We start from the raw sequence: 12,343 nt of genomic DNA on the forward strand, positions 1-12,343 counted from the left end.
ACAGGCATATATCTATATACTGATAGCACACGGGCATATATCTATATACTGATAGCACACAGGCATATATCTATACACTGATAGAACACAGGCATATATCTATACACTGATAGTACACAGGCATATATCTACATACCAGTATATTAGCCTGTGCACTGATAGTACACAGGCGTCTGTTAGGACATACCTCAATATGCCCTAACAACAGGAAATATGGTAGGACAGCCCTGGGGTCCTTCAATGGACCCTGGGCTGTCTGCCCATATATGGTATGTCCCTCAATCGCGTAACAGGGATTCCTGCGATGCGATCCAAGGGGCATCTCCCTTTCTCCTGAATGCTGCAGTCCGCTGTGATCGCAGCATTCAGGGGAATAGCGGCGGAGATGAGAGGTTTCTCTAATCTCCGCCGTTATAGAGGGGGGCTGTGGCTGTGTAATACAACCATTGCCCCGCTCCTGACAATAAGTGAGAGCGCGGTCAGCATGAGGTGATGCGGCCGGCGCTGCACTATAATAAGCGGCGGTGCAGACACTGAAGACAGAACATGGGGGTGTTTTGCAGCGCGCCCGCCATGTTCTGTCTTCAGTGCCGGCAATCATTAGTGCAGCGCTGGCCGCATCGCATCATCCTGACCCCGCGCACTTGTCAGGACTCAGGAGCGGAGCAATGACTATCACACAGCCGCAGCCCCGCTCTCATACATTCATGTGTTACTATACTGAGCTGTGCGGCCGCAGAGCTAAGTATCGAAATACATGAAATAACGGTATCTAAACAGTATGGAAGTTTCGAGGCATCGTGCATCCCTAACGGTCATAGATGGGGTCATAGAGTTTGGTGGTTTCTTATGTTGATCTGTTAGATTCTTCGCACTCTCTGCTGTATTGTACTGAATTGTTACATATGTGAAATCAGGGGGAAGATGTGACTATTATTAAAACAGAGGATGAAGAAGAAGAAGAGTGAGTGAGGGTCGATCAACCGTGTAAGAGTGAACCGGAGGAGGAAATTCCAGGAGGTGTTACCAGAGGTCAGTAATAATGAATTTAGAAAGTGAACTCCGTGGTTTATTAAGCAGGACCTGCTGTGTTTTTTTAACCACATTCCTCCCCTTATACTTGGCGTCCTCCAGATTCCAACGCTGTCTTTTTCTTTTTTGCCCCCCTCCATGTTGTTCCACTACAGCCCTTACTCCGTTTTGCACCTAACATATGCGTGTTGTAATTAAAGGTACAAAGAGGAGACACCATCTCTCCTCAGTAGGCGTTGCCTCACTTTTTGCTGTGACACTGTCCAATCAGAGCGGACCGCTTCACAGCGATGCAGAAAACCTGCTGATTTTGTGAAATTTCCTGCAGGTCTTTTGCATCGCTGTGAGGCTGTCCACTATGATTAGATAGCGTCACAGCAATGAGCGAGTCAACATCTACTGAGGAGAGAAAAGGTCTTCTCCTTTCTGTTCTCTTTAAGGTGGGGTTCCTCCTTAGTTGTACATTACAGTAACACGTCAGACACTGTATTATACATAGTGCAGGACCTGAGGGAGCTGTGACTGCACATAGAAGTTCTCTACAAGGTGTTCTATGAATCCGGTCATGCACTAGGTTTAGCATCAGATTTTGGGGGGCAGCGGCTGCGATTAACAGCGGCACTCTAGGCCGAGATCTAGAAAAGCTCAGTTCAATCACTTACAGAGAATGTGTCATCAGAAAATGATCTATTGTACAAATCAAGTTTCTGTTAAACATATTTTTTATGATTTTTTGGTGTTTTTTTTTAATATTATTTTTTTATGTCTTTATCTAATCTTGCAGTTTTCCCTCTGGCCAATGAGTCTCATAGTAGACTGCTCCTTACAGTTCTCAGCAGTCATCTCATTATCATCACAGGCAGGATTACACTGACAGGTAACACCTATATATGTAGATAACAAAGAATCCACCATTCATAATAGACTGACCCTTCCTGTTCTGTAGAGATCATTTCTCAGCACTCATCTCATTATCATCACAGGCAGGATTACACTGACAGGTAACATCTATATATGTAGATAACAAAGAATCCACCATTCATAATAGACTGACCCTTCCTGTTCTGTAGAGATCATTTCTCAGCACTCGTCTCATCACAGGCAGGATTACACTGACAGGTAACATATATATATATATATATATATATATGTATATATATATATATATATATATATATATATATATATATATATATAGATAATACAGAATCCACCATTCATAATAGACTGACCCTTCCTGTTCTGTAGAGATCATTTCTCAGCACTCGTCTCATCATCACAGGCAGGATTACACTGACCGGTAACATCTATATATAGATAACACAGGATCCACCATCCATAATAGACTGATCCTTCCTGTTCTGTATAGATCACTTCTCATCACACCTCTCATTATCATCACAGGCAGGATTACACTGACAGGTAACATCTATATATGTAGATAACAAAGAATCCACCATTCATAATAGACTGACCCTTCCTGTTCTGTATAGATCACTTCTCATCACACCTCTCATTATCATCACAGGCAGGATTACACTGACAGGTAACGTGTATATATAGATAACACAGGATCCACCATTCATAATGGACTGATCCTTCCTATTCTGTAGAGATCGTTTCTCAGCAGTCATCTCATTATCATTACAGGCAGGATTACACTCACAGGTTACACCTATATATATATATATATATATATATATATATATATAGAACAGGGTATAGGAGCGGCACTGTGTAGATAGCCAAGAAACGGTTGGTGCTAGCTTCAAAAATTAAGGAGTGACGTACTCCTCATACATATATCCAAGAAAAGAGACTAGAAGCAGCACTCAGCAAAAAATGTGAATTTATTCACCCAACACAGCCCTGTGTTAGACAACATATAGGCTCAAATGGCCAGAAAGATATAACTGACAATAGCTGGACGCAATAGTACAATCATGTAGAGGCTGAAAAAGCTAGCACATACCCTGGGACATGATAAGGAGTGCAAGAGATCAAAAAAGTGGATGGATGAATGAACGCCTCGACGCGCGTTTCGCCCTGTAGACCGGCTTCGTCAGAGTTATATCTTTCTGGCCATTTGAGCCTATATGTTGTCTTTGGATGCTTCTAGCTTCACTTTTCATGTATTGCTATATATTTTGTAGGCAATGATAGACCTTATTGTCTATCTCTGCATATTGTCATAATCAGCTGGTAGCTCTATACTACGTGTGGGCCTTATTACCTTATACCCATGGGTTTATAATTCTGTCATATGAACTATCTGAGCGTGGTTTGGTCATCCTTGTATGGTTGACTCTGTTTGTCTATGGTCTATGCCATCTGACCCTGCTGTATATATCTCCGTGTATGATGTATCCCATCTTTTATTCCATTATATGTTATTGGTGATTATATTTAATAAAGATTTTTTGTACTTTTGTATATCATTCAGTATACTATTTCTTTAAGGGCTATGTCCCTTCATGGTTCGCTTCTAGGTTGTCTACTTGCAATAAGGGACCCCAGCATACACCATTTTTTGGTGTGAGGTTTTGTTTAGGTTGTCTCAGCTTGAAGAATAGGCCAATGTTTTTGCAGTATTTAGAAAATCTGAGGAGAGCATATATCAAAATTGCCTATGCATCTAATTTGGGGTGATAATGGAGCATTTATCTTCCCTCTTCCATAAAGTAACTCACCTCTAGTGATGGCTCTAGCTCTGGCATAAGCTCTATGTAGGGACTTTTTAGGGTACCCACGTGCGCAAAATTTGTCAAAGTTTGTCACATTCAGATTGGAAGGACTTCTCATCGGAGCAGTTTCTTTTCGCTCTGAGATACTGTCCTATGGGAATACCCTTTTTCAGGGCCGGAGGGTGGAAACTTTCCCAATGTAGGAAATTGTTGGTAGCAGTAGTCTTCTGATAGATGTCGGTGTGCACACTGCCACCAGGGTCCAGCGAGATTTTGGGATCCAGGAAATTAATTTCTTTCTCGTGTATTTCGTAAGTGAATTTCATGCCTATGTCATTGATGTTGAGAATCTCCATAAAGTCCAAGAAAAGTGATTTGTCCCCATCCCAAAAAATAAGAATATCATCAATGTATCGACCCCAGAATAAAATGTGACAGGTAAAAAAACATAAATCATCCGTGAAAACAAAACTATCTTCCCACCACCGTAAAAAAAGATTAGCATATGTGGGTGCACAAACTGTGCCCGTGGCACTGCCTTTTATTTGATGGTAAAATTCACCATCGAACATAAAATTATTGTGGGATAAAATAATTTTAAGTAGTCAAATAATGAATTCATTGTGTGCTTGGAACTGAGTGCCCTTCGTGCTCAAAAAATATTGCACAGCAGTTAAACCAAGATCGTGTCTAATGTTAGTGTATAGAGATTCAACATCAATGCTGGCTATTAAGGTGATGGCTGTAACAGAAATCCCCTGGATCCTGGTGACAGTGACCTTAGTATCTCTAAGATAGGAGGGCAAGGCTGTGGCAAAGGATGAGAGCATCTCATCTACTTATAACTAATCCCTTGCGTGAGGTTATCGTTCCCCGAAACGATAGGTCTGCCTGGTATTGGACGAGATGTTTTATGAACCTTAGGCAAGGCGTAGAATGTTGAAAGGGTTGGATTAGGATTAAACATTCTTTTAAACTCATCCTGTGTGATGAGAAACTGTGATTTCGCCTCCGAAAGTAAGGAATGTAATTCACTAGTGAACTGTTCGGTAGGATTTTTTGCAAGAATGGTATAAGTGGACACATGATCTAAAAGTCTGTGGACCATAGATGTGTAATCATCCCTATCCATAACGACAGTGTTACCCCCCTTGTACGATGGCTTAACAATGATGGATTCATTCTTAGAGAGTTCATCCAATGCAACCTGCTCCATATGACTGAGGTTACCAAAGACTTTGGATTTAGCGTATTTTAACCCTCGTAGATCTGCACTGACCATCTTGACAAATATGTCGATGTGGCCATATTGGGAGAACGGTGGTGTCATGTGTGACTTTGGTCGCAAAGACGAGAAAGGACCCGTGGCCATAGTAGCTCCAAATTCATTTTCATTAAGAAGTGCTTCGAGGTCAGTAAGAGTCCTCAATTCATTGGGAGTATTTGGAGTGTTCGGAGAAGGGTTAACTTTAAAATGTTTAAGTAGAGCTAACTTCCGTGCAAATAAATGTAGATCTTTGGTCCAAGTGAATTCGTCATAGCCAGGGGTGGGAGGGTATGAAAGGCCTTTCTGTAGAAGCGCCATCTGATATGGGTTCAGTTGGAAAGAAGATAAATTATATATCTGCATTCTGTCATTTTTAGTCATCAGGTCCCCTGACTTCAAGTCCCTCAACTCACCTGATTCCAACCCAAATTGGGTGGTCCTAAAAAAGGAAACGGAGTATTTAGAGTAGATGGACTCTTCCCAGTGCCACTTGACACTGTAATGCTTGCTCCCAATGGTCCAGTGTTCTTCCCCGCTGTGAAGGGGGTGGTAACCGTATTGGTCGTGAACATAGTGGGTAAAGCATAGGAGGAGGAAGAAGAGGGAGCCGACATGGGTACTCTGGATGGATTTTCTTGGCCAGGTTGTATAGGGCATATTTGTTTATTTACTTTAAGAGGTAAAAAGGTTCTTTTTGGAGGATTATATCTCCTGTTATTGGTTTTTCGCTTTGTCCCCAGTCTCTTATCCTCAAGGGATGGCCTAGGGTCATCTGTACCGGAGATATCAGATTCAGAGTAGTCAGTAGATCTAATTTCACGATGGATAACAGGGGGTGTGTGTGTTTACGGAATGAATACGCTTGTCCCGTTTCAAAGTCTTTGCGGTCTCGTATATATTTACGGTGTTGCGTTCCTTCATTTCTCTTTGCAGGCTTTCCATATTTCTTTGTAGTTTGATTTCACAGTTGTTATATTCGGATGTGGTACTGAAGATTTTAATATCCTCAATTTCCTTTTGCAACTGGAGGTTAATTTGATCAAAGGCACTTTTTTCAAAGTCCAAGGGGTAGTGAAGCATGCGTAGAGAATTATCGGTTACAAGGTCTTCCCACCCTTTAAGGATGTGCGCCGACTTTTTGTGCGCAGGCGCGCCCTCCTGGATTTCTGATTGGTGCAGTCCATTGGCCATTCTGATTGGCCTTACGACCCGCTCGTCTCACTATTGACGGCCGGTCTGTTTAGCCTCTTTTCATTGGGTCCCTGCGGACCGACGCCCACTGTCATGGCGGACCGAGGCTTTAAAAGGGTGTAGATCCACAATACGCCGTCAGTAGCCCCATTTGAACCCCTGAGGACGCTACGTTCGTAGCGAAACATGTCGGGGGGGCTTCTCGCTATGTTTTATACGCAATGTCTCACTGACTGTCAGCCGCTGCTATGATCTTGTTTTGCAATTTCAGCGTACTGCAGACGCTGTCTAAACACTGACCCATTACACTGGACTGACTGTTTGCATCTCAGCACGCAGATCTTCTGCTGCCAGTGAGCATTGGCTCGTTTTTAAACGAGTGTCGTTTCGTCTTTGATCATTTACTTATTTAATCATACCCAATAAAAGTTATATTTTATCTTATTGAATACTCCTGTATCTGGCTGGAAACAAGGGCAACCCTTCTCTATTTTGCCTAACCGCAGATTAGTTTCACTTTGTTACAGTGTTGTGCCTGCCAGCCAGCGGGGTCTCCCTTTCCCTTTTTTGCTATAAAAACCACATCAAAAACCGCTTGATTACACTTGATTTTGTGTGTGTGTGTGTGTGTGTGTGTGGGGGGGGGGGGGGGGGTGCTTGCCGCTGATTCTTCAAAAGAGCTGATAAGCGGCTATGAAGTATCAGCGGCGCGCGTTAACACTCCGCTCTGTCACACACACACAGCTCTGCAGACACGAGAAAAGTGTTAAAGGGGTCGTCCAGGAAAACATGGCGCCGCACCTGTCCTCAGGTCGGGTGTGGTATTACAGCTCTGTCCTATTCACTTCAATGGAGGTGAACTGCAATACCAGACACAACCTGAGGACAGGTGCGGCGCTTTGTCTCCAATCCGGACACCCCTTCTGTCCTGAGATGACCCAACGGGGGAGGCGGGTGTCAGAGCCACCCACCGCCATCACTGCAGACAGAACCACAACTACGGCATGAGGGCAGGGCTTGTCCTGAGTGCACTGTCTCTCGTTATGGACAGATTTATAGTCACATGAACCCCGTCAGATGAACCGGTAACCTAGGTCCGATCACATGACAGAGGGGGATCACCAAAAACGCTGTGCACCCTCAGCCCGTCCATCCAGCCCTTTCCTGGTTATATCTGCGTCTGGGAAAGCTGGGTGACAACCATTACCCCTCCTACTGGAGTGTGAGAGGTTCATTAGTCACATCCCCAAACACTCCAGTAGGAGGGGTAATGGTGGTCACCCAGCTTTCCCAGACCCCTGAACGGTAAATCTCTCTAGTTGTGCTGAGACTGTTTGGGAATGTGACAGGGGTCTGGGAAAGCTGGGTGACCACACTAACACCAGGCATATTATCACCCAGCATTCCCAGGACAGTTACATCATGTGTCCTTTATACAGAGTCTCCTGCACGACTACAGGGGGGGCCGTCGGGTGGGGGGGGTCACGAGAGCGGGGGTCTGTGAGATAGAGAGTGGGACAGACACACACACACCTTACATGCAGTGCAGCTGGTCTTCATGATGGCGCCTGCTCTCTCCCTGCAAACAGCTGCTCTGCTGTGTGACTCTGACCTGCGTCTGCGCAGTACAAAGCCAGATAGCAGAGGCAATGGACGGGAGGCGTTCATTGACTCCTATGCACTGTAGCTGCCGTATTCCATCTTTGTACGTGTCGTTAATCAACACATACAGAGATGAAAAAAAAACTGGCAGCCCCCATAGAGAGGTAAAAGAAAGAAAAAAATAAAAAGTACAACACAAATAAATACAATTTATTTTAATGACCTACTAAAAGCAATATTATATAAAAAATAAAATTTTCCGTGACACCTTCCCTTTAAAGAGCTGCAACAGTGTGTATATATGTATGTGTGTGTATGTATGTGTGTATGTATGTGTGTGTATGTATGTGTATATATGTATGTGTGTGTATGTATGTGTGTATATATATATGTGTGTGTGTATGTATGTGTATATATGTGTGTGTATGTATGTGTATATGTATGTGTGTGTGTGTGTATGTATGTGTATATATGTATGTGTATATATATATGTATGTGTGTGTATGTATGTGTATATATGTATGTGTATATGGATGTGTATATATGTATGTGTATATATGTATGTGTGTGTATGTATGTGTATATATGTATGTGTATATATGTATGTGTATGTATGTGTATGTATGTGTGTGTATATATGTATGTGTGTGTATGGATGTGTGTATATGTGTGTGTGTATGTATGTGTATATATGTATATGTGTGTATATATATATATATATATATATGTATGTGTGTGTATGTATGTGTATATATGTATGTGTATATATGTATATGTGTATATATGTGTGTGTATGTATGTGTATATATGTATGTGTGTGTATATATGTATGTGTATATATGTATATGTGTATATATGTGTGTATATATGTATGTGTATATATGTATGTGTATATATGTATGTGTGTGTATATATGTATGTGTATATATATATATATATGTGTGTATATATATATATATATAACACGCACACACACACACATAAATAACGGGTAAATCTATTTTCAAAAATGACAAAATTGTTTATTTTTCAATTTTTTTTGTGATTTTTCTGCTCATAATAAAATTGTAAAACATGGAATTAATTAAACTAATCTAGAAAATGAAAGCCTCATAAGTCTTGTAAAAATCAAAGTTAAAATAGTTGTGATATTCAAAGCGGTTGCAAAGTTATTATCGTCTAAGGGTATGTGCACACACACTAATTACGTCCGTAATTGACGGACGTATTTCGGCCGAAAGTCCCGGACCGAACTCAGTGCAGGGAGCCGGGCTCCTAGCATCATAGTTATGTACGATGCTAGGAGTCCCTGCCTCTCTGCAGGACAACTGTCCCGTACTGTAATCATGTTTTCAGTACGGGACAGTAGTTCCACGGAGAGGCAGGGGCTCCTAGCATCGTACATAACTATGATGCTAGGAGCCCGGCTCCCTGCACTGTGTTCGGTCCGGGACTTGCGGCCGAAATACGTCCGTCAATTACGGACGTAATTAGTGTGTGTGCACATACCCTAAAGAAGTGCAAATCAGAAATGGAAAATTTGCCCTGGACGCAGGGGCATCAATGACCCCTGGTCATGAAAGGGTTAATTATGTACCGAAAATACAATTGAAAAAATCTACAATCAATATATATATATATATACCGTATTTTTCGGACTATAAGGCGCAGTTTTTAGCAAGAATAAATCTTGCTAACAAGTCCCTGCGTGTTCTAGTCGGCAGTGCCGGGCCCCCTGACCGCTCCTTACTTAACCCCTTCCCGACCCGTGATGTGCCAGCACATCATCAGGCGGGGAGGGGATGATGTATGGAGCGGGCTCACGCGCTGAGCCTGCTCCATACACTGCAGGTGTCAGCTTCTGACACGCTGCACTACCGGCTAGGAACAGAGATGGCGCTGTTTAACTAGTTAAATACTGCGGTCAATAGCGACCGCGGCATTTATATTGGTTTTCCTACGAAGGACATTTATGACATATCCACAGGTGTAATATCTCTAGAACGGGGCCCCCTAAGCCCCATTCCATCTTACCCGGCTCCGCGGTCTTCCGGCCACTTCACTTTCTGGTTACATGTTCGAGTTACGCAGTTTCCGCAACTCCCATAGAACTGAATAGTAGTTACGGCTACAGAGTAGCACGCTACGCTGCTTCTATAACTGACATTCACTACTATGGGAGTTCCGGAAACAGCGTAGCTCAGCGAGTTACGCTGTTTCCGTAACTCATCCATGTATTGCAGTGTATTGTACCAGCGATCTAATGATCACTGGTTCAAGTCCCCTAGGGGAACTAATAAAATGTGTGTAAAAAACAAAACATTTCCCATTATTCCCCAAGAACAATGTAAAAATAATAATAAAACTGGTATCGCTGCATCGGTAAAAGTCCGGAACTATTACAACATAGCATTATTTGACTCACACAGTGAACGGTGTAAAAATGTTTTATTTAAAACCCCCGACTGTCTGTATTCTTCTACCATATTACGTTATAAATGGCCGCTCTGTTGTAACGGTTCACTGGGATACGCTTCTTGTGATGTCATCTAGAATGTGGGCAGATTCTATTTCTCTGAGCGTGACGTCCTCTAGAGAATCTGAGCGTGATGTCATGTGAAGGGCGGGGCCTGTGATCTGCATGTGTTCCGTTTGCACATAATGGCCCTCAGGTTGTGACATCATCAAGTTTATAAATTGGGGTCACACATTGACCGCGGTGTCAGTTTCTCTTGCTGGCTCTCGTCATGGACGTGTCTCATATGAAGAGGAGGAGGATGGTGATGTTTCCAATGATGAGTGTTGTAGAGAAGATGGAGGTTGGCGGACGCCAATTTCCGGAGGACGTGGAGATGGAGGAGGAGGATGAGAAGATGGAGGCTGGCGGACGCCAGTTTCCAGAGGACGTGGAGATGGAGGAGGAGGATGAGAAGATGGAGGTTGGCGGACGCCAGTTTCCAGAGGACGTGGAGATGGAGGATGGGAAGATGGAGGTTGGCGGACGCCAATTTCCAGCTCCTGATGTGGAGATGGACGACCTTTCGGGGGCTACGGTTAACATCAGGGCCTCCAACCCCCGAAAGAGAAAGTGGCCATTTTAGTAACATCTGCCACTTGGGGCCCATTTACCATCAGGGCCCCCAACCCCCGGGAGAGATAGCGGCCATCTTATTTCCATCTGCCGCTCGGGGCCCATTTACCATCTTTAGGTGAGGTAAGTGCCGTCCACTGATGATCTTCTCACCTCACGACTCTTCTACAGCCGCCTGGACACTGAATTTCTGATTTGTTTTGCAGTTGTCACCCCAACATCGTGGTCTTTACCACCTAAACCATCAGAAATTCCCATGAAGACTCCTCCAGTGATGAGCAGACGCGAGATCCGGTAAGTCTGACGTCTTCCGCTCGTCTTCATCTTCTCCTTGTGGTGAAGGTTTTGTGAATTTTTTTGCTTATTTGTATTTTTTCCTTTTCTAGGATCCGACTTTGAAAAATATGAAAAAAGTTTTCGGTTTCTTCTGATCCAGGATCGAGCTGTGTAAGGGTGGACTGGCGGCCATATCCACGGGTGAAGAAGGACCCTCCCCCTCTTCATCTCACCGATCATCGCATGTTAAAGGGCCGGAGCCACAGAAAACCGCACCGAAATTCTACCAGATTCTATAATAAACAGATTTATTTTTACCATTTTTAGTGTTTTCATTTCTAGATTGGGGAATTTATCCAGGGAACCTGTGTTCTATGGGGGTCCGAAGGTTATAGGTGTAATACTCTGCAGAATATATCACTATGTATCTGTCAGGAGGTGGAGAGGACAGAGCAATGTTCTGCAGATCTGTAGAGAGGTCAGTGGTGCAATAATCTGCAGAATATATCACTCTGTATCTGTCAGGAGGTGGAGAGGACAGAGCAATGTTCTGCAGATCTGTAGAGAGGACAGTGGTGTAATACTCTGCAGAATATATCACTCTGTATCTGTCAGTAGAGGACAGAGCAATGTTCTGCAGATCTGTAGAGAGGTCAGTGGTGTAATAATCTGCAGAATATATCACTCTGTATCTGTCAGTAGAGGACAGAGCAATGTTCTGCAGATCTGTAGATAGGTCAGTGGTGTAATAATCTGCAGAATATATCACTCTGTATCTGTCAGTAGAGGACAGAGCAATGTTCTGCAAATATCTAGAGAGGTCAGTGGTGTAATAATCTGCAGAATATATCACCATATATCTGTCATGTGATACAGGAGCAATGTTCTGCAGATCTGTAGAGAGGTCAGTGGTGTAATAATCTGCAGAATATATCACTCTGTATCTGTCAGTAGAGGACAGAGCAATGTTCTACAGATCTGTAGAGAGGTCAGTGGTGTAATAATCTGCAGAATATATCACTCTGTATCTGTCAGTAGAGGACAGAGCAATGTTCTGCAGATATCTAGAGAGGTCAGTGGTGTAATAATCTGCAGAATATATCACCATATATCTGTCATGTGATACAGGAGCAATGTTCTGCAGATCTGTAGAGAGGTCAGTGGTGTAATAATCTGCAGAATATATCACTCTGTATCTGT

General features: G+C 43.1%; 1 long non-coding RNA gene across 2 annotated transcripts; it reads left to right on the plus strand.

Annotated features, from left to right (window-relative positions):
• The first annotated feature begins 968 nt into the window (after positions 1 to 968).
• On the plus strand, positions 969 to 11,424 carry LOC142734957 (uncharacterized). 2 transcript variants are annotated; one of them, XR_012880481.1, is made up of 3 exons: positions 969 to 1,032; positions 11,074 to 11,161; positions 11,254 to 11,424. It is a non-coding gene; the product is annotated as an uncharacterized LOC142734957 (long non-coding RNA). The 2 variants fall into 2 exon arrangements; XR_012880480.1 differs by lacking the exon at positions 969 to 1,032 and adding an exon at positions 10,165 to 10,990.
• Positions 11,425 to 12,343: the final 919 nt, after the last annotated feature.

The sequence above is a fragment of the Rhinoderma darwinii genome, unplaced genomic scaffold (genome assembly GCF_050947455.1).
Source record: "Rhinoderma darwinii isolate aRhiDar2 unplaced genomic scaffold, aRhiDar2.hap1 Scaffold_995, whole genome shotgun sequence".
NCBI lineage: Eukaryota > Metazoa > Chordata > Amphibia > Anura > Rhinodermatidae > Rhinoderma > Rhinoderma darwinii.